Source organism: Leptosomus discolor, chromosome 8 (assembly GCF_034619465.1).
Source record: "Leptosomus discolor isolate bLepDis1 chromosome 8, bLepDis1.hap2, whole genome shotgun sequence".
In the NCBI taxonomy this organism is placed as follows: domain Eukaryota; kingdom Metazoa; phylum Chordata; class Aves; order Leptosomiformes; family Leptosomidae; genus Leptosomus; species Leptosomus discolor.
The window spans coordinates 30,858,235-30,877,214 of record NC_141398.1 but is presented as its reverse complement, the minus strand read 5'-3'; positions in this window follow the sequence as shown (position 1 = coordinate 30,877,214).

Here is an 18,980-nt window from a genome sequence, read left to right as displayed (position 1 = left end):
TCCCACACTGCCAAGTAGCTTATACCACCAGCCTCTCATACCTATCACCAATAACTAGTACAAGCTTCTTGGAGAAAGTATAGCAATAAAGAGGATTCATTGGTTTGTATTTTGGCTGGGTTTTTTTTTTTTTTTGTTCCTTGTTGCTTCAGAGTCCACTTATCCTTTTAGATTGCAGCTAATATTAGTCATAACTGATTTAATAGACAGCAACATCTATTGATTAAACAACATACTAGTAAGTAGCCTAATTATAGCTCTACTAGTAATAGATACACTGTTGCCATTAATTTATAATTGTATCATTTTGCACAGTTACAACCAAATATAAAACTAATTCTCATTCTTGGATCTTATAACCCACACCAACTATTTTATTATAGTTCTGCCACCCTTCTCACTCACACTACTTGGTGCCAGAGTGCATGCCAGAGTGCAAGCCTGTCCCTCTTTACTCAACCCTACTGAGTCTTTCATGCACAGACCTGACCGAGGGTTGCATGGGTTGTCCACAGGGTTTCCCTTCAGTGTCCTGGTGGGCTTGGGTGCACAGGTAGCTTCAGTGATGTTTGTAGGTTCCTGTGCTCCTACTGGAAGAAGATCCCACTCTCTTTTTTTCTTTACCTGATATTATGTTATATTTCCCCGTTCATCTATTGCAGGACACATACTTTTTTTCCTACTTTTACTGCGACCCTCTACTGCAACTCTTTGCAAACAATCAATTAACTTTTTTTTTTTTCCCCCTCATTGGTCTCAACTCTGCTACATCCTCTCAGATGTAGCAGACATTTTCAGTCAGGCAATGTTGGCCTTATGTGGTATTAGTGACACATTTGCTGAGGCACAGGCAGCCTCCTAAGACTATATCCCAAAACTCCCCTACAACTATCTGGTTGGTACTAGCAATGTGGGTGGTTTTTTTTGTTTTGGTTTGTGGGTTTTTTTGTTTTTTTTTTTTTTTTTCCATACACATAAAGCAAACTATTCTACTCTAGCCTTGATTCTTCTACCTACCTCCAATTAATGCAAATAGCTTCATATCTGAGGCACAGCCTGCATGCCAGAGCAACAAAGCTATGTGTTTTTCATCCTCTGTTTTGTGCTCACACAGCATCCTTGCCCTGGAATTGTTTTAATTACTCTCTGGGTTCCCTGCAGAGGTTTTGCTAGTCATGAGGTCCAGTGCTCCAGCAGGGCATCTTGCTTGTGTTTGTGTGACTGCACCTATGCTATGACTTCTGCCAAAATAGTTATGGGTATATTGTTTTTCCTATATTCCTAGCCAAGTAGTTGAGTTTGCAAAACTTTTTCAAGCGTAGACCTGGGTAGTGCTTCACCTGATCTCAGCAACAGGTTTTCCTCGCAAGAGTTTCTTTTATTTAAAGAGTTATTATTTTTTCCTCTATCATGCAAGTCCAGTATAAGGTGAGTCCTAACCAAGGTTTAAGCTCTTTCTTTCAAGGCAAAATCTTTTTTTCTTGCCTTTGGCATCTTTGTGCAGGCCTGTATCATACTATGAAACATTTCCACAGTGAAAGCTTCACATTAAAAGCTTCACTGATTTATCTTACTTTTTCTTGCAATTCTCTCTGAACAAAAGCTTTGTACTTCATATTTCTCCGTGTGGGCCTCCTACAGTGAAAGACAGTGAGTGGACATTTCTCACCAAATAGATGAGACTTTTCAGAGGAGATACCTTCATGCTCCATAAAAAGACAACTTTTCCTACTGTCCTTGTAATAGTTTGTTTATTTAATATTTTAGTTAAACACCAACAAGGTTTAGAAACACAGTACAAGGTAGTGTGCCACCACTCCCCCTTTCCCAGCTGCCTTTTCCTGGAGGAAACTGGTGGACAGTCATGGAGAAAAAGCAAAATGTAGCTGTGTTTATGAAGCAAACATGTTCTTTGGGTCCAAAGGAGGGCCATAAAAACAATCAGAGGGATGGAGCACGTCTCCTGTGAAGAAAGGCTGAAAGAGTTGGGGTTGTTCAGCCTGGAGAAAAGGCGGCTCCAGGGAGACATTGTTGCAGCCTTTTAATGCTTAAAGGGGTCTTATAAGAAAGATGGGGACAGACTTTTTAACAGGGCCTGTAGCAATAGGACAAGGTGTAATGGTTTTAAGCTAAACCAGAGTAGATTTAGGCTAGATATAAGGAAGAAATTTTTTATAATGAGGGTGGTGAAACACTGGCGCAGGCTGACCAGAGAGGGAGTGGAAGCTCCATCCCTGGGAACATTCACGGTCAGGTTGGATGTGGCTCTGAGTAACCTGATCTAGTTGAAGATGTCCCTGCTTATTGCAGGGAGTTTGAACTAGATGGCCTTTAAAGGTCCCTCAAACTGTTCTATGATTCTGTGAATTCTTCTAGATTTTAGCATTTGAATCCTTACACTTATAATGTCTGATATTTCGAAGACTTGTATGTAATTTCTGTGCTGTGATTATCTAGTGTCATCTTATAAAAACATAGATTATTTGTTAAAACTCCATTTAACTAATTTCTAAAGTGCTGGAAGACAAGATGGAAAGATTCGGATTTTTGGGCTTGCAGACTTCTACTGGTAGCAGAAGCATTTGAAATGTAGGTATGAAGTTGACGGGTGGTAACCAGGCAAGAGTAGTTGTCTGGCTTCCAGCTTTCATTTTTCACTATGTTTTTATTGCCCTCAGTTGTACTGCTGGACCAGAGACTCTTCTGTAGTGACACAAACTCTGCTCAGCCCAAAGGAAAGAACTAGGCTGTCTCCTGTGTGACCTCTTCTCTTTAGTATCCTCTTTCCAGAAGGAAAAAGGTATCAGAGACACGGAAAACATTCAATCGTGGTGGGTTTAGAGCAGGAAAGCATTTTTTATATGCTATTCCTCTGTTATTTATTTATTTGCATGCAGGAGGAAAATGTAAGATAAGTTTGTTTTGGTGCTTCCTGAAGATAATAGTCATACTTGTGATGTGGCTAAGGTGATGTATGTCCATGTACAGAGTGAGTGACTGTGAGTCTGGGATGTTATTCTTGGACAAGTGTTGCTGCATTTGTCAACTTGTCTGCTGTGTGCACTTTTGAATAACAGAATGGGAAGGGGGAGAAGGCAGACTTAGCACCACTCAGAGCAGAGGCAATGATATGTGCATGCATTTATTTGTGGTTCGCATTGCATGTTCATGAGGCAAATGCACGTAAGCCTAAGGCTGGAAAGAAATTCTGGCCTTGGAGTCACATGGTGTCTCAAACTATAGTAGGGGTGGAAGCAACAAAACCAGGTTTGGTGCGAAGAGAAAAGCATTCATCTGCTTCTGCATCTCCCCTCCTCGGTTCCACCAACTGATCTCAACAGCTGCGCGATCTCAATAGCTGTGCGGAGTAATTACTCTGGCAATTGGATTCTGAGGTGGGTGGGAGTTTTCTAATTGAATACTGTTCTTAAAAAATACCACTTCACTGAGTCCAAAGCTTCTTATGGAAATGCTGGTAATATGTGATGGGTATGTGCATCCCAGCAGGGGAATTTTCTCAGCACCAGGAACAAGTGCTGCAGAAAGCTTCCCTTCTGGAACAGCCTGTATAGGTTGAACTTTTTTACTTCTGATGCTGGAGTTCAAAGTGGGGACTTCTGGGCTAATAGACTCTGAGCTGCTATGGAGGTGGCCTCCTTTTGTTCAGATGAAGCTCAGAATGGGAGAAGCTTTGAAACCTCAAGATTGAAAGGAGTGAGAAAGGGTGTTTCATGTTGCTGTGCTGTCCCTTTGGTGGACTGCCTCTCTGTACATGGCAGTGGCAGCAATATGGTGAGGAACTGCTATGGTGAGCAACCTTTAATTAGTTGAGAAAACAGCCTCTGGCTTGGCATGAACTTGGCAGGTCTTGTTGTGTCAGGAGTCACTCTCCTCTGTCAGTTCAAGGCTGCGCTCATGAGCAGCTCTTCAGCCAGGCAATATGTTTAAATTGATGTCAAATCAGGATGCCAGTGGATCAATGGCCTCTGTTAAAACCCCATGGCTGGATGGACTGAATTTGTTTGCAAACATTGTGGTGCTGGTGTGCAACTTTGGATAGACGCAGATTGGTGCTGGTTAGGTGGTAAGGAGTGGTACACCAGGACAGTTGAACTGAAGCGTGATGTCAGCTTTTGTAACACTGGTGGAAATGGGTGTTTCTTCACCCATCCCAACTAACGGAGTTCCATCTGTGATCATGGGGAAGTGACTCTTTGTGTAGAATAGACTCAATTTGCTGCCTGGGAAATGCTCAGCAGTGTTCAGGAGGTCTTTTCATAATACACCCTAGGACCTTGTGACAGAGTAGACTTGGTAAAGGACTGGTTAATGTTTGATGGAAGGAGTAGAGTTACTAGCCCTACAGACAAATTCTGTTTACAAGTGACTCAACAAGGCAGGAATTGATATCTATAGATAGCAGTTATCTATAGGCAAATGCACACAGTGGAACAGTGTGGAATTTCGTAGTCATGCAAGTATTGTGTTGGGTAACTTGGCAACTCAGCAAGGTTTTGCATTGAATAATCATCCACAAGTAGGGATGAATGCCCGAAATGGCTGCCCTTGAGCTCCTGGATTACTTAGCACTGATAGTTCTTCTCCCCTAAAACGATCCAGTTGACTTCCACACAGGTCTGACATGAAATCTTTAAGAAAGGTCTTGTAACTATGTGCTGGCATGTATGTAAAGAAATGTTTGTTCACCAAGAGCACTGTAAAAGGGAGAGCAACTGAAAGTGGAGGTCTCTCACTAGCAGCAGACACTGTGAACAAGCAGCTTTACCCTTCCAGGCAAGAAAGCAAGGCTTAAATTTAATTTAATCGACCTACGTTGCTGTTTGCTCCCTTTTGGTACCTGAGCGTTCCCTAACCTACATTTCTTCTCTCCTTTCTGACTGATGAATGGTGGGGTTGGCTTTGGATGCATGGAAAAAAGAGGTGAAGGAGCTACAGCTGAAGGAAGACTAAGTTTAAATTGGATTCTGAGGGATTTTGGGAGTGAATCTCAGACTGGTCAGCCTACTGTGAAAAAGTTATGAGTCTGCAAATGAATTTTGTAGCTGCTTCTGATGCACTTCCAGCTACGTTCTTGCAGCAGAAGTGTATCTGCGAAGGGAGATTGCAGTTGCTCCTGTTGATGCTATTCCTGAGCTTATCCTGCTGTTCTCAGACAGTAGAAATACAGGGTTTCTGAGTGTTCCCTTATCATCAGCATGATGCCAACAACAAGAGTGCAGGGAGGCCACTTTCTTGGTGGTTTGTGCTCCTTCGATGGAAGATACTGCTCCTCTGTGTTGAGCAGTATTGTAATTGTGCAGGGAGAGCTTGGCTGCTGAAACCGAATCTAAGTCTGACAGGAAGGAGCAGAGCCTGGTACAGGCTTCTCCTTTCTAGGTGGGGGGCAATGACATGCTACATCCATCCCTTCTTCAGGCCCTCAAGGGACAGAGCTGGTACAGGGTTGGCTTCAGCCGAGGCAGGGGGTTCAGACTTGCTGAAATCTGGGTTCTCTGCTCAGTCTCCTAAGGGTGCCAGTGCCATGAGCTGTTCTCTGCACCACTACCTCAGCCAGGAGCTCCAGCAGGCGCAGGTTGGTGTGGATTGCATCTGATATGAGGGTGGGATAGAGCTGAGTGCAATCTGTGACAGGAATTTGCCAACAAAGCAGCAATTATAGATATGGGATTATATGTGTGAAGGGCCATTGCCACTTCTCTAATGTTTCTAGAGAGAATGACAGGAGCCATTTTGGGATGATGTCAGGGCTGTGACAGCAGGGATCCTTCCTCAGTGGTACAAGAAGATTAAGAAGTCCAGAAACAGACAACTGTAATCTGCACATTACTCCCGGTTGCTGCTGAGAAAAAACAGTGAGAAAAATATAATCTTTGGTCCAGGTCCTGGCCTGGTATCACATTATGATGCTGACAATGCTATTGTGCCTCTTCAGGAAGCCAAACTTTCTTTGGTAAGAGTTTCTTACAGATGGGACAAGTAATATATTAGGGTAAGCTGCTTTTCCTCAGTGGGTATTCAGAGAGCATCATCTGGGAGAGCTTCCAGCTCATTCTAGTTTCTGTTTCCTTAATAGAAGTCAGTATGGATCAGCCACAAAATATTTCTAGTATGCAGATTGCCAGAGATCTAAAATTAATGTATAGACCTTCTTGTCCCAAGAGACCAGTGTGGCTATAGATAGCTTTCTTCAGAAAAACCTGTCTATCTGTCTTTGCGTGACTGCTTTCACTTCCAAGGAGGCGAATACAGGATTTCTGAATTAGCAAGGACATGACAGTTTGGACTAGCTAAGCTCAATTTGGATGTTGCTGAAATGAAAAAGTGGGATTTTTTTTTTTTTTTTTTAGTTTCCTCTGGCAGAGAAAAGTTTCCCTAGCAGCCTTGGTCAAAGCCTGTCTGAATCTGTTTCCTAGCAGAAACGTGCTCATCTTTCCTCCCACTTCTGTCACAATCTCTTCCAGAGGATTGGTGGTGGTGGGAAGCAGCAGTTGCATTGGTTTTGAGGACTCAGTTTGCTGTGAGCACCCCAGCCCGAGCTCCATGCTGGCTGGAAAGAATGAAGTGAGGAAATAGGATCGCAGAGCCTGGGGAGAAGCTTTGCAGACCACCTGGTCTTCAAATTCCTGGCACTGCTCAAACTTGTCTCTGTAGGAAATCAATGTTCCAAGTCAAGCTCAGGTCACATGAGAAAATGAATTTGGCAGGAATATTATGAGTCCCTACTGATCTGCCAACAAATCCACCCCAAGCATCTTGCTCCATGGCTCTACGCTTAGAATAGAGCAGCACAACTGACAGCCCAGCATAGAAAAAATGTACTTACAGAAGTTCCTGGAGGTGGCTTCTGCAGGCTTTCCCATGAACCAATGCTGCTGCAAGCTGACTTTCTTTAGCACTACGTTCTCCTTTTACAGAAAAATAAAAGACAAGGGCTGAGGAAGGGCTTGGAAGCAAAGAGAATTAAGGTAACAGGAAAGAAAACATTCCTTCTTAGTTTTCTGTGTTCCTACTGTCCTAGGAAGACTGCAGTTCTCCTGGGTGCTGTTTAGTCACTCCAAAAGTGTACAAATGTAGGGGCAATTCATACTTCTGTGCCCACCTGACCTCCTCTGACAACATTAGTAGCAACTGGTGAGACATTGCTGTGTGCGCTTAAGTGCTGTTTTGTGCATTGTTTTTCCCAAAATATCTTGGCTTCAGAGCAAGGTGCATAAAGAAAACGAAATTCAGAATTACTCTGGCACAATTATAGTAGAAATAAGCAGATATCAAGCTTAATGCAGATGCCATGATGGGAAATATAATCTCATTTCCTCCTCTTTTTTTGTCTTTTGTGTTAGGCGCTCCATTATCATCTTTATGTGGGATGTTCAGAAATTTTATTTCATTGAGCATATCTGGGAATTGGGAAGCCTCTTCATTACAGAAGGTAGAGACTTTTGAAATGGGCTGTTAACAACTTGCAATGATTTAACATCCCTTCGAGGTGAAAGGACGATGTGCTTCGTGCAGAAGTGCCCCTTGGGGCAGTACAACTGCAAACTGGACTTCCTGTTCAGACCACAAATTTTTGAAAAGTGGAGGCCTGAAATTAGGCCTTCTATATGCATAAGCACACACATAACTACAGAAGATCCTGATCTTCAGAGCTGCTGCTGTAAGATCTAACTGTGGGCACTCGAGGCTGAAACTCTGAGCTGTGGTGTTTCCTAGAGGAACTGAGTAACAACACATTTGAGTGGTTTTCCTTTAAATTTGTGAACATGACGGTGTTTATTTGTGTATTTATTTCTAAATCTTATATAAATGTAAGACATAATATTTATCTTCTGTAAGTAAACATAAATATGTATAAACAAATAAAAATAAAAACAGCTAAATATAAATATTTATATGCATTTCTATTTAGATGACCTAAATTCTGCTACGAGACAATTAGAAATACCCAATTATTCACTGGAGTGGAGAACAACCTGAAGAAAAATATTTTAAAATCCAGATATGAGAAAAGCAACTGAGACTGATGGCATAGGTCCCTCCCTTGGCAGTGTGTGTCTGGCTGTAGTCACTGCAGCACTGTGGGTGAAACAGTATTTTGTTTTCCTTCAGATTGTCTTATCCAGCACTCTCCTGCCTTTATGAGGATAGGTGAGGACGAGGCAGGAGTCTGAGGACAGAGGTTGTGACATGCCTGAGGTCTGGAGTCTGGGAGCTGAATTCTCTTCTGTTACCTTTGTGTGCGTTGGGACTGTATCTGCCCTGTGACTCTCAGGGCATGGAAGGGGCTCTGGCTGGTTAGTGGGAAATGCTTCTGCTCTCAGTTTGCACTAACCAAATATGTGAGCAGAGAGAGAAGGCAGCAAATATGCTGAAGGAGCCAAATTATTTCAAAGGCTGTCTTTGGTGAAAGAGCACCTGCTTGAGGCTGAACGAGGCATCCTCCCTCTTCTCTATGCAGCCAGAGGGAGGTGGATGCCAGCAATGGGCGAAAGCAGGTTGGAACACGGGGCATAGTTTTCGAGGTGAAAACATCGATTTGCCAGCACCCCTAAAATTTGAAGAGGCTGGACGAGTCAAGACTTGTGCTCTGCTCAGACTGGTGCTCTGGATGCCAGAGCAGGCAGCCTGTTAACGAGTCGTTTAACTATGTAGTTAAAGCTGAGATACATACAGCTGTCAGCAGCGAAAAAGACAAGACGTCAAAGACTTGCATAGCAGAGGGGGAAGCGGCGCGCTGGAAGCTTTCCCTTAAAGCTTTGCCTGGACGTGCCCTGCTGCTGTTGAAGCTTTCTCTTACAATTTCGGAGTCGGATTTTCCCAGGAGGGGCTGTGGGCCCTCCCTGCTTGAAGGGCTGGAGGAAGAGAGCGGAGGGATGGCCCGGTCCGGCTGGCGGCGTCCCCGGTGGCTCCGCACAGCCGCCGTTTCCAGGCGGGCCACCTGGTGGTGCTGTCTGCTCGAGTTCCCGGCCGCGGCGGGCCCGCCGGGCCGCGGGCCTGCTGCTGCGCCTGCCTTATCGCGGGGCGTTTGGGTAACAAATGAAGGATAAAACCAGGTCTGCATTGCCCACCTGGCGCTGGCGGTGGGAGCTCACCTTTCTGCGCGGCCCTGGGGCAACAACAGATGGGATTATTGTGGCTTTTTGTTGTTGTTGTTTTTTTTTTTTTTTTTTTTTTTTAAGCTCGATTTCGAGGAAGTGCCTTGGAAAAGGTCTGGGGGAGGCCAGGCCCCGGTGCTTCTGCATTTTGTGGAGACTGACGATGGCTTGCTAGGTTTTCCTAATTTATTTTGCATTCTTCTCACAGTTTCCATTGTGGAGCTTTCCCATACGGGGATTAACCACCACAAGCAGTGCAGTGCAGCGCTGGCAACCTCCCTGGAAATCACGCATCCTGAATAATGATGAGAGCAGAAAGCAGGACAGAAAATCCACCCTTCTGCTCCCTAAATCAGCACAGGGTAACTCCACCCCAGACAAAGAGCAGTGCTTGGCGATACCCCCATTCCCACAGCCTGCACACCCCACACCCCCCCCCTGCAGGGGCTCGCATGCAAACATGCAGGCAAGGTAAGAAATGCAAACTGTGGGGGTGCTCCTGCCCAGCGCCAGGTGCCTATTGGGACAGCCAGGCTCCTCATTTGCTCTGGGGGGTGCAGGCTTGTATTTGTCATCTTTAGGGACCAAGTCCCTCAGTTAAAGACTAGCAATGAGGTGCTTTGTCACGTAGGTGCAGGGGATGGGGGTGACTGGTGTGGACCAACATGTAGGGAGAACAAAACAGCTCACCCTCTTGCCTTGCCAGGTTAACTTTCTCATTGTGACAGAGGACAGGGAGTAAAATTTAGCTGAGGTTGCCCCACTCCTGCCACAGGCAGCACCACCAGTGGGTCCCTCTGAAGTGAACAGGCTGGCTCCTCATTTGTTTCTCACTGTCAGGATGATGAGTCCAAATAGATTTCTTTTTGTTTGTGTTTGCTGCTTGTCTGTGCTGACAAAACCTGCATAGTTTGTAGCTCACTCGCTTCAGCTGGCTGCTGTTCCATTTTAATGCGAGGTGCTTCATTGGAGGTCATTTACTCAGTATGTTGCTAGGCCATTTACAAATATGAGCTGATGAATATTTCATTGTCATTCACCAGGAATTCTGTTGGAGTGTAGAGCTTCATGGGAGTGAATCACTATGTGATGCTCTCAACCTGAAATAATTTCCTTGCTGCATCTGTCAGATGTGCTAATTGCTGGTGTTGAGGAGGTAAAGTTAGTGGAAGGGGGAGGAATACATTTATATATTAATATAATAATACTATTTATCTCACCTTGTTTCTGCTTAAATGTCCCTGGAATCAGCTCTGCTCAGGGAAAGAGTTCTTTCAATGAAATAGCAAGAGCAGACATCTCTTCTTGTTCACTCTAAGAGCAATACCCAGGCTGGCTTTCCTTCCCGCAGTGCCACACCTCCGGGAGGGAGGCTCTGCTGGACTCAAGACTCCCTCTTAAGTGCCAGGAAGAGTGAGTACTTGCAGCAGAGTAGGTGGAGAGACCAATTTATCTTGCTGCAAAAAAAGCGTAGTGGAAGCAGGGCACAGTGTGCAGGGGATGCATGGTGGTGTTAATGCCTGCTTGAGACTGCAAAAAGCCTGGAGCACTAATTCTGCAGAGGGAAACCCAAGCCTTTTGTCTGAGTCCAATGATGATTCAGGCACCAGCATCACTAGATATTTTACTGCTGAGCCAACTGAAGAAAACAGAGGCTGGGATAGAGTACCAAGGTTGGCAGCAGGGGTCTATAAAGGAAGTTTACCCTGCAGCTGCCAGCTGAGAGGGAGGATGTTGCTGTACCACAGCAGTGGAGTGGCAACAGAGAGTCCAGCTGCACACAGAATCGTGCAGACATGCTGGTGGCAGTGCCTCTTGCCTCACCTGCTGACTGGGGAAAAGCCAGTGGGAAAGTGTTTTCATGTTATGGTGTTGCATGCCACTGTGAAATAGTGTGGTGCACTCCTAAATTTTCTAGACTGCACAGCCTTCATGGTGATCAAAGTCTCACTGATAACTGGTGCTATGGGCAGCATTAGGGCACACTGTTCCACTAGAGAAAAAATAATCTGACCAAAGAGGTCCTGTAACGACCTAAGCTTCTTCAGCCCTCTACCTTGGGGTGCTGAAGATGAGCTCTGGGGGTCTACCAGTAACAAAGGTTGTTGTAACTGTGTCAGACATGAGAGGGAAAGAAGGCCATGTGTACCTGGAAGTCATCTACTTCCCTGCATGCTCAAAAGCTTCTCCCTGCTGCCCAGACCACAGGGATGAGCTGCAAAATGTGCCTGCTCTTCATTTGCTGCTGACTGGTCATCTGGTGCTTCAGAGCTAGAGCAAAGGAGAGAAGCTGTGAATATATCAAATTTGATAGCTGTGTGGGAAGTAGGTGGTCATCTTGTGAAATGCAGGAGGAGAAAGGTTGGTAGCTTGGAACTAGGCTCCACAACTCCTCTGAGGGCAGAATATGAGATAGGCTTCTCTTTTTTTCACTTTTCCATCTCAGCTTGGTCTACGTTACATAGTTCCTGCAGCTCTCAACATTGTGGTTGGTCTGGTACAGCATGCCCTTATGCAACAGGGCATCCCATGCTGCGCTGTAGGTAAGGTCTTGCAAACCTGTTTGGGTGCCCTGCTTTGTGTGAAGCTCTTGCCACACACTGTGCAGAGCAGAGACTGGATCTGGAAACTGGGCAGATATGGACTTAGTGTTGTGTTCCCCGGTCTGCTGGATTTTTTTAGGACTGAGCAGGAGTTTTGTGCTGGTGACGCTGTCTAGTCACTGTTGTTCAAAGAGGGTGTGAGCTTATGGTATATGATCTGGCCCTCAGCTCCACACTGCCTGGAAGGAGCTTTCATCTGAATGATCTGTGGGGATTTTACTTTGGGGTATTCTTTGTTTTGTTTTTAAGATTCTGTGAAGACTCTATAGCATGGACAGTCCACCACTGTGCTATAGAGTTTGCCTGTATGTGTGTATATATATGATATGTTTTCTCTTATTGCATGTTTTGATGTAGTTTCTAGAAGCACCACCAGGAGAGACCTGGTTGTCCTAGGTACAATGTCACAGATGTTTTTTGGTTCCTGGAGCTGGCTGCCCAAACACGACAGGGCTCAAACCTAGTAAGGACAGTGGGAACGTTTGCTGTAGAAGTAGGGTTAGGCTGGAATTGACTTTTTGTGACTGGAAACTTTAATCTCAGTCCTGACAGAAGCTTCACTTATGTGTCTGGGAGAATCAACCTTTTTGACTCCTTTAGAAACCTCTGTGCTTCATCTCTACTTTTTTGAGTAAGTTTTGGAAGCTTTTTTTGTTCGGTTGTTTGGGTTTTTTTCCTCTTTAAACTTGACTGCTGTCTTTGCAGTTTTTTGGGCTGGTACCCTGTGGTACAAAGGATCACTGGTAACAGCTTAAGGCCAGCTTGTAAAGGGAGGACATCATCTGGAAGTTAGGTGTATGGGAACTTGATGCCAATATTCATGAAATTCAATAAAAGCAGGTGGTGTTTATTTGGCTTCTTAGTAGATTTTTTTAATATAATTGGATTTTTAATTTGACCAATTGTAATGACAGAATGAAACTGATTCTGTAGCCGGTTCTTCCAAAACAGCTCAATTAACCTGTAGATCTTTAAGACATAACTAATAACTTTTTGTACAATGAGACTTCTGTGGGGGTGCAGGCGTATGTGGGTGGTTACTGAGAATACATGGTACTCTAATCACTTCTCAGTGTCTCTGTTCCACTCTTTCTGAGGCACACAGATATTATGGTCCAAAACTTGCCACTTCTGTCATCCCAGAAATAAGCAGGACTAGTCATAGGGAGAAAGCATGACTTACTACAAATACAAGTGACAGAAACTGTACCTGAAGGAACAGGAACATTAAAAATGGTAATTTTTAATAACAGTTGGTTGGTTTCCAAAGTGGAGAGCAAATGAAGGAAGTTGTATTATGGGAGAGGAAAGAAGAATTATTACCATTCTAGAGAAACTTGGTGAGGGGAGGGCAGTTGCAATGGAAATTGCTATTTGAGGCAGAGTGTCTAAATTTTGATTCAGGCTAGGTTTTCTCAGCAGCATAGCTGCCATTTCCCACTTTTTCACACTGATTTTACAGTATTTCAGCCGTAAGTTAAGTAAGTTCAGATATTGCATAAAAGAGTAAATGTAGCAGATTTTACTTTTTTACTAAAAAGTAGGTGCTGCACCTGTCCATATCCTCAATTAGTCACTTTTCTCACCAGACATAGATGCTGTGTGCTCTGTCAGTCTGTCTGCCAGCTGATGTCTTTGCTTGTCCATCTCTTAAGGAAGCCTGGGCTGTGAGAACCATCAAATGTTTTAGACCTCAGTGTAAACTGATCTGAGCCCTCCCACTGTTCTCAGCTTTCCAGGGCGGTGGTTGGGAAGGCAGGGATGCTGGTAAGAACCCCAAAGAAACATGGAGTGGGGAGAATCCCTCTGTTTATCTTACATCCTTTATTTATCCTGTTTATTTTACATCCCTTCCTCTTACCAGCCTGTGCAGAACTGCTTGGCTCCTTCTGTCTCTGGAAGCCCTGCGTTTGGGGATACTGAAGACCAACTACAGGCTGAGCTGTGTTAGCAAGATCTTACCTATTAAGTTAAGGGAGGTGGTTATCTCTCATTGTATGTCACTTGCTAGGCCGTGTCTGATGTACTGTGACCAGTTCAGAGTCCCTAGCACAGGAGGGATATTGGCAAGTTGGAGTGAGTCTACTAAGACATGCAGAGGGCTGGAGCAGAGGAAGGATGAGAGGCAGCAGACACAAGTTGCAGCATGAGAAATTACAGCTAGATATAAGGAAGAAAATCTTCACAGGCAAGGTAGTCGAACACTGAAAGAGGTTGCCTGGAAATACCATGGGAACTTATCTTTGGAGGTATTCAGCTTTGGGAGTTGGAGTAGGTGACCTCCAGGCATCCTTTTGTACTTAATTTATTCTGTGCTTCCATGATTTTGTGCAAGAGTTTGAGCAAGCGTCTTGCACAATCTGTATTACCCCTGTAATGCACCAGAAAGACTTCCAAGCAAGCATCTTTGTGCTTCCTTTCAGAAACAAAACTCCTTCAGGACTCTCCATACCATGAGCAGCTTTGCTACAACTTTGCAGGCTGGCACTCTTCACCCCATTCACAATGAATTTTGCCTGTATTTTCCTGTATGTGCAAATGGCTATTAGACCCATCTCCAGCTGAAAACATTATGTGCTTTAAATGAGGAGTCTGAAACAATAGAAAACATGCATGAAAATTAGGCGTATATCAGCCCAGTTCTTTCCAGGTATTTCCCTGTGCTCTTCAACAGATACTCATGGAAAGCTCCTTCCTCTGGGAAGACTTACTAAGGGACTTGAGGGAGGATTCCTCTCTCTTTTCACCAATAGATGTCATCGACGAACTCTCTCCTTTTTTCTTTAAAGTTTCAGGCTACCAGGCTTACAGACTGCAAATAACCACTATGTCAACATTTAAAATAAAACAGATAACTTGGCTTGGGTCTCAAGAGATCGAAATGAAGGTCCATGCTTTGGATTGGCCAAATGCTGTTTAGTCCATACCAGCATATCTAAATAGGACACAGGGTGGATAGGATTTTTTCTTTAAGTTAAAAAAAAAAAAACAACTCATCTCTTATTCCATGGGAGAAAAAAAATTACAGAAGACTGTTTATCCACAGGTCTTCCACATTTTCACAGGATCATAGGATAGTTCAGGTTCAAACTGCTCTTGGGAAGTCTGTAGTCCCATCTCTTGCTCAAAGTAGGATAGGCAGTGAGGTTAGACCAGCTTACTCAGGACTTAGCTGGGTCCTTAAAACCTCCAAGGACAAAATCTGCACAACCTCTTTGGGCTATGACTCTTTCAAGGAGGTCAGCTGTTCCAGATTTTCTGGAAAAACATCAGTAAGCTGAAGCCCTAGTTCAAAGGAGTATGTCGCATTGTCAGCAGAGAACCTGACTATGGCTTGAATAAGTCATTAAAATGTCCTCCAGCTTTCCCTTTGTAAAGTAGATCCAGTAGCACTGGAGGTGCCAGAAAGACTGTATCCCAGTTCGAGTTGCAGCTGAGCTTCAATGCACTCACAAATGCTGGCACTCTCCTTGCCTTCAACCCTGGAACGTATCCAGTTCTGGACAAAGTCACACTGGCCTTAAAATCCAGAGCTGAACTCTGGAGGCAACATGGGGTTGGTTTTTTTTTGTTAATTTGGAGTGAATGAGAGAGACAATTGCTGAAGGGCAGCCTCTTGTTAGCAGTCAGTGAAGTAAAAGTTAAGGATTTTTGTTTGAGATCTTATGGAAAGATATGTTAATTTTGAAAATTCTTCGCAGAAGCTGCTGCGAGCTGGGAACATTGCAGTGTATGCCAGCTTAGAAAGGTGCCACAAGTTAATGAGTTTGACCCAGGAATTTCTGGTTGAAAGATTATGGCCTGCGCTCTGTGGGAACCCTGACAAGTGCCAGGTTTTGGATCAGCAAAGTTCCGAACGAGCACTGCGTGAGCACTTGCAGTCTCCTTTGCCAAGTTTTTTGTGGTTTCGGTATTAGGACTACTTTCATGAGTTTCCATGAGTGAGTGGATCTGTGATGGGAATGTAGAACAACAGTGTGGATAACTGCATCTGAGCTTACACTGGTCACAGAAGCTTTTTTTGAAGTATCTGCTTCAAATGCTGACAAAGACTAGCTAGTTTTTTGATAAGATGGAAGAGTTTCTTGCTTCTTTGTCTCTGTCTCCTTTTCTATGGACTTGAACTTGATGAAGCACCTTTTCTGGGTCAGCCTCAACAGGGTAGATGAATTTTTGGCATTTATCTTGATACCCAATGCCAGAAAAAAAAAAATCAATATTTAATAATTCCTTCTTAAAACAGCCCTCCTGTGTCCCTGCTCGGAATATTCAAGGTCACCAAGCAGTGTTCAAAGGCATGGGAACAGTAAAAGCTGTGCTCTGAATGCTGTCATATACTGTCTGTTAAACTCTTGGGTTGCTTTTGGGGACTCTCCATCTTATAATAGTAATCTTAATCTGGCATACTCAAATGGTTTTCTTGTTAACCGAGTAAGTACGAGAAACGGCTTGTTTGAACTGATGCACATGTTTCTTTTTGATAAAGATACCCTCCGTCAGCCTATTAATAGTAGAAGCAATCTTTAGTTAACAGCTTTCCTACAGCCTCTGTCCCCCTCTCATCCAGCTCTGAGCTCAGTCATGGTGGTTTTCTCTCATTTGTCCATTGCCATAGAGGTATCTCTTTTTGTTCTTCTAGAAATGGATGACAAGCTATTTTTTTTGTTTTTTGGGATCAGTTAAGGAGATAAACATTTAAGCTGTCCCCAGCCTGCTGAGTTCACTTCACGCAAAGGGAGTGAAGGAGTAAAAATCATCAGAAGTGTGTAAGTGACACAGGCTCCAAATTTAAGGAGGCCGGGGTACATAGAAGCCTAAATTTCACTGATAGTTGACAAGATCTAGACTCCCAGACTTTTTCAGGGTGTTGTACCCATATGTAGACACTTTCCCCACACCCTAGTCGCAGGACCACACAGACAAGCTTAGACTTGTTTTCCACAAGGCACAAAGTGCTTTTCAGCAATTGTTTCATTTTGTAGTGTAGACTAGACATTCTGTTTCTTTTTTCTGATTTTTCTCCTTTCAAACTGTGCTGTTATACATCCTTTACAGTTCTGCACATCATTCCGTGTAGGGGCCGAATCCTTATGGGAGGAACCCCTATGCGGTCACTGATCCCCAGATAGCTCCCTGTACGATTCATGCAACCTAGTGCGTACATGGTCATATTTTACCTCCTGTTTTGATCAACTCTCCTGCTTTTTACTTTGTACATTGTGCTCCAAGTTTCAGGGATATTTGCTATTTGTATCTGTGCTGGCCCTACTTCTAACTTAATTTTATATTGCTTTTTTTCGTTACCTTTTGCAGACAATCTGCTAGCAAAGTTGCACTTAATAATGACCAGGTAAAACCTCTCATTCTACTGAGTAACCATAGGCCTACCTTTATGGTATCATATGCAAAGAGCTGTGTTTTAATACCAGCAGTTTCCATTATAAGCAACTTTTGCCATGTTGATGTTGCCAGTAACAATTGAAAAAGTTTGGACACCTCACCTCTGCCTATAAATATACTAAATGACTCTTTCTTAGCCTCTTCTGATGTCTTGTAACTTAAACTATGTGGTAAAACCCAACCACTGACGATTTATGTAGCTTGGGTAATGGCAATTTATTGACTTCAGTGTTCTTGTTCATTTACAAAGACAGTCAGCTGAAGGAGAAGCATTCATACTTTATTACTCTTCCTTGAACAATGACATTTTTATTTCTGAAGAACTGTTTTTCTTTTTAATTTAAAGGCAAAACACAATTTCCTTTTAATTTGACATATAACAGAAGATTTGCCTGAGATGCTTTAAATTCCTTTTCTAATAATTACAAAATTCGCAAAAGTCCAGTCTTACTTTCTAATAACTGTAGGATTAAAATTTGAAAACCAGACTGTTCAAGAAGAATAAAAGTTATTGCTGAGTTGATATCATTACATTTTTTTTTCTACAATAAAATATATATTTTTGATTGCTCCTTCAAAAATCATCTGAATTTTAGTGGATGCTCCACTATTACCAATACCTCAACAAAATAATAGAAATGGTTATGAAAATAGCTGAACTAATTAAACCTGGATGCCTATGAGTTTGTGTCCTAAACTACATACCAGTGTAAAACTACCAGCTCTGGCAAGAGCAAACACCAGTGATGCTAGTCTGCCGTTGAATGTTGTATGGCTGTCTCAGGCTTGTTGGAGTATATAGTGGCTGAGTTTGCATGCTTTCCCTTAATGGAAAGTGCTAATTTTGGTCTTTCTTCTTTCTCTCCAGCTGCCAGATCCCTGAAACTTATAAAAAATATAATTATCTGTGAGACTCCAGCCCTTCTTTCAAATTTAGTTAAAATTAGCTAAGGAGAAAATTCGCTAAAGGGAGATGTGACAGACAGGAAACAGGCCAAAAATACATCAGGCATCATGTCAGTTGTGTGTGTCATGGGCAGCTGTTAATTTATTACTGCGTTTCTCCCAAACCAGCCTGTGGAGACAGCTATTCCAGTGTCCAGGAGGTGCGATTATTCTGTACCTGCTTCAGTGAAGAGCTACTTGGAAATGTTTGGGTCTGTCCTCTCCAAGGACCGCTCAGCACTGAGCGTCATTGCTTGCTCTCGGAGGAGGCTCAGCAGCCCGAGGTTTTCCATTCCTTGTGGCTTTGGGGGCACAGCAGATGGCTCTGTGCAGGGCAGGTCGGGCTGCCCCTACAGGCTTGCTTGTGGCTAAGGGCTTTAGGTAAAAGCAGCAACCAGCACAGGACTTCTCTCCGGAGGAAGACCTTAGCCCTCAGTGAGCACCAGCCCTCTGTGCACAAGTTAGAGTTGCTCTGTTGTTATGGGCAGAAATAACATTTCTCTCTAGATCAGAGCTAATGCAGTAAGTCCTACTGTTCCAGCTGCATTTTTGACTGTACAAAGCTCAGTTCAGCTCTTCTGTTTTGAGCCTGTGTAGACTAAGGTGCATTCAAGTGTGTTGTAAGTGCTGTATCCAAGGTACAACACCCATTTGTGTTTGGCAGTGTCACCCCAATAGCATGATATCTTGCAGAGGCTCTGTTGAAGAGCTGGTTTTCATTGTGTGTGTGTGTGTTACCAGTTTTAGGCCGTACTGCTGCAGAAGACCCATATGCCTGGGTTTAACTTTGTGCCTGAGAGCACTTCTGTTGAAATTTATAGGCATATTCATCTGTGCACATTGAAGCTGGGGTCTTTCTTTAGAGTATACACCCTATGTCTGCAAGGGTACTGCAACCACTATTCTGCTGGTATAA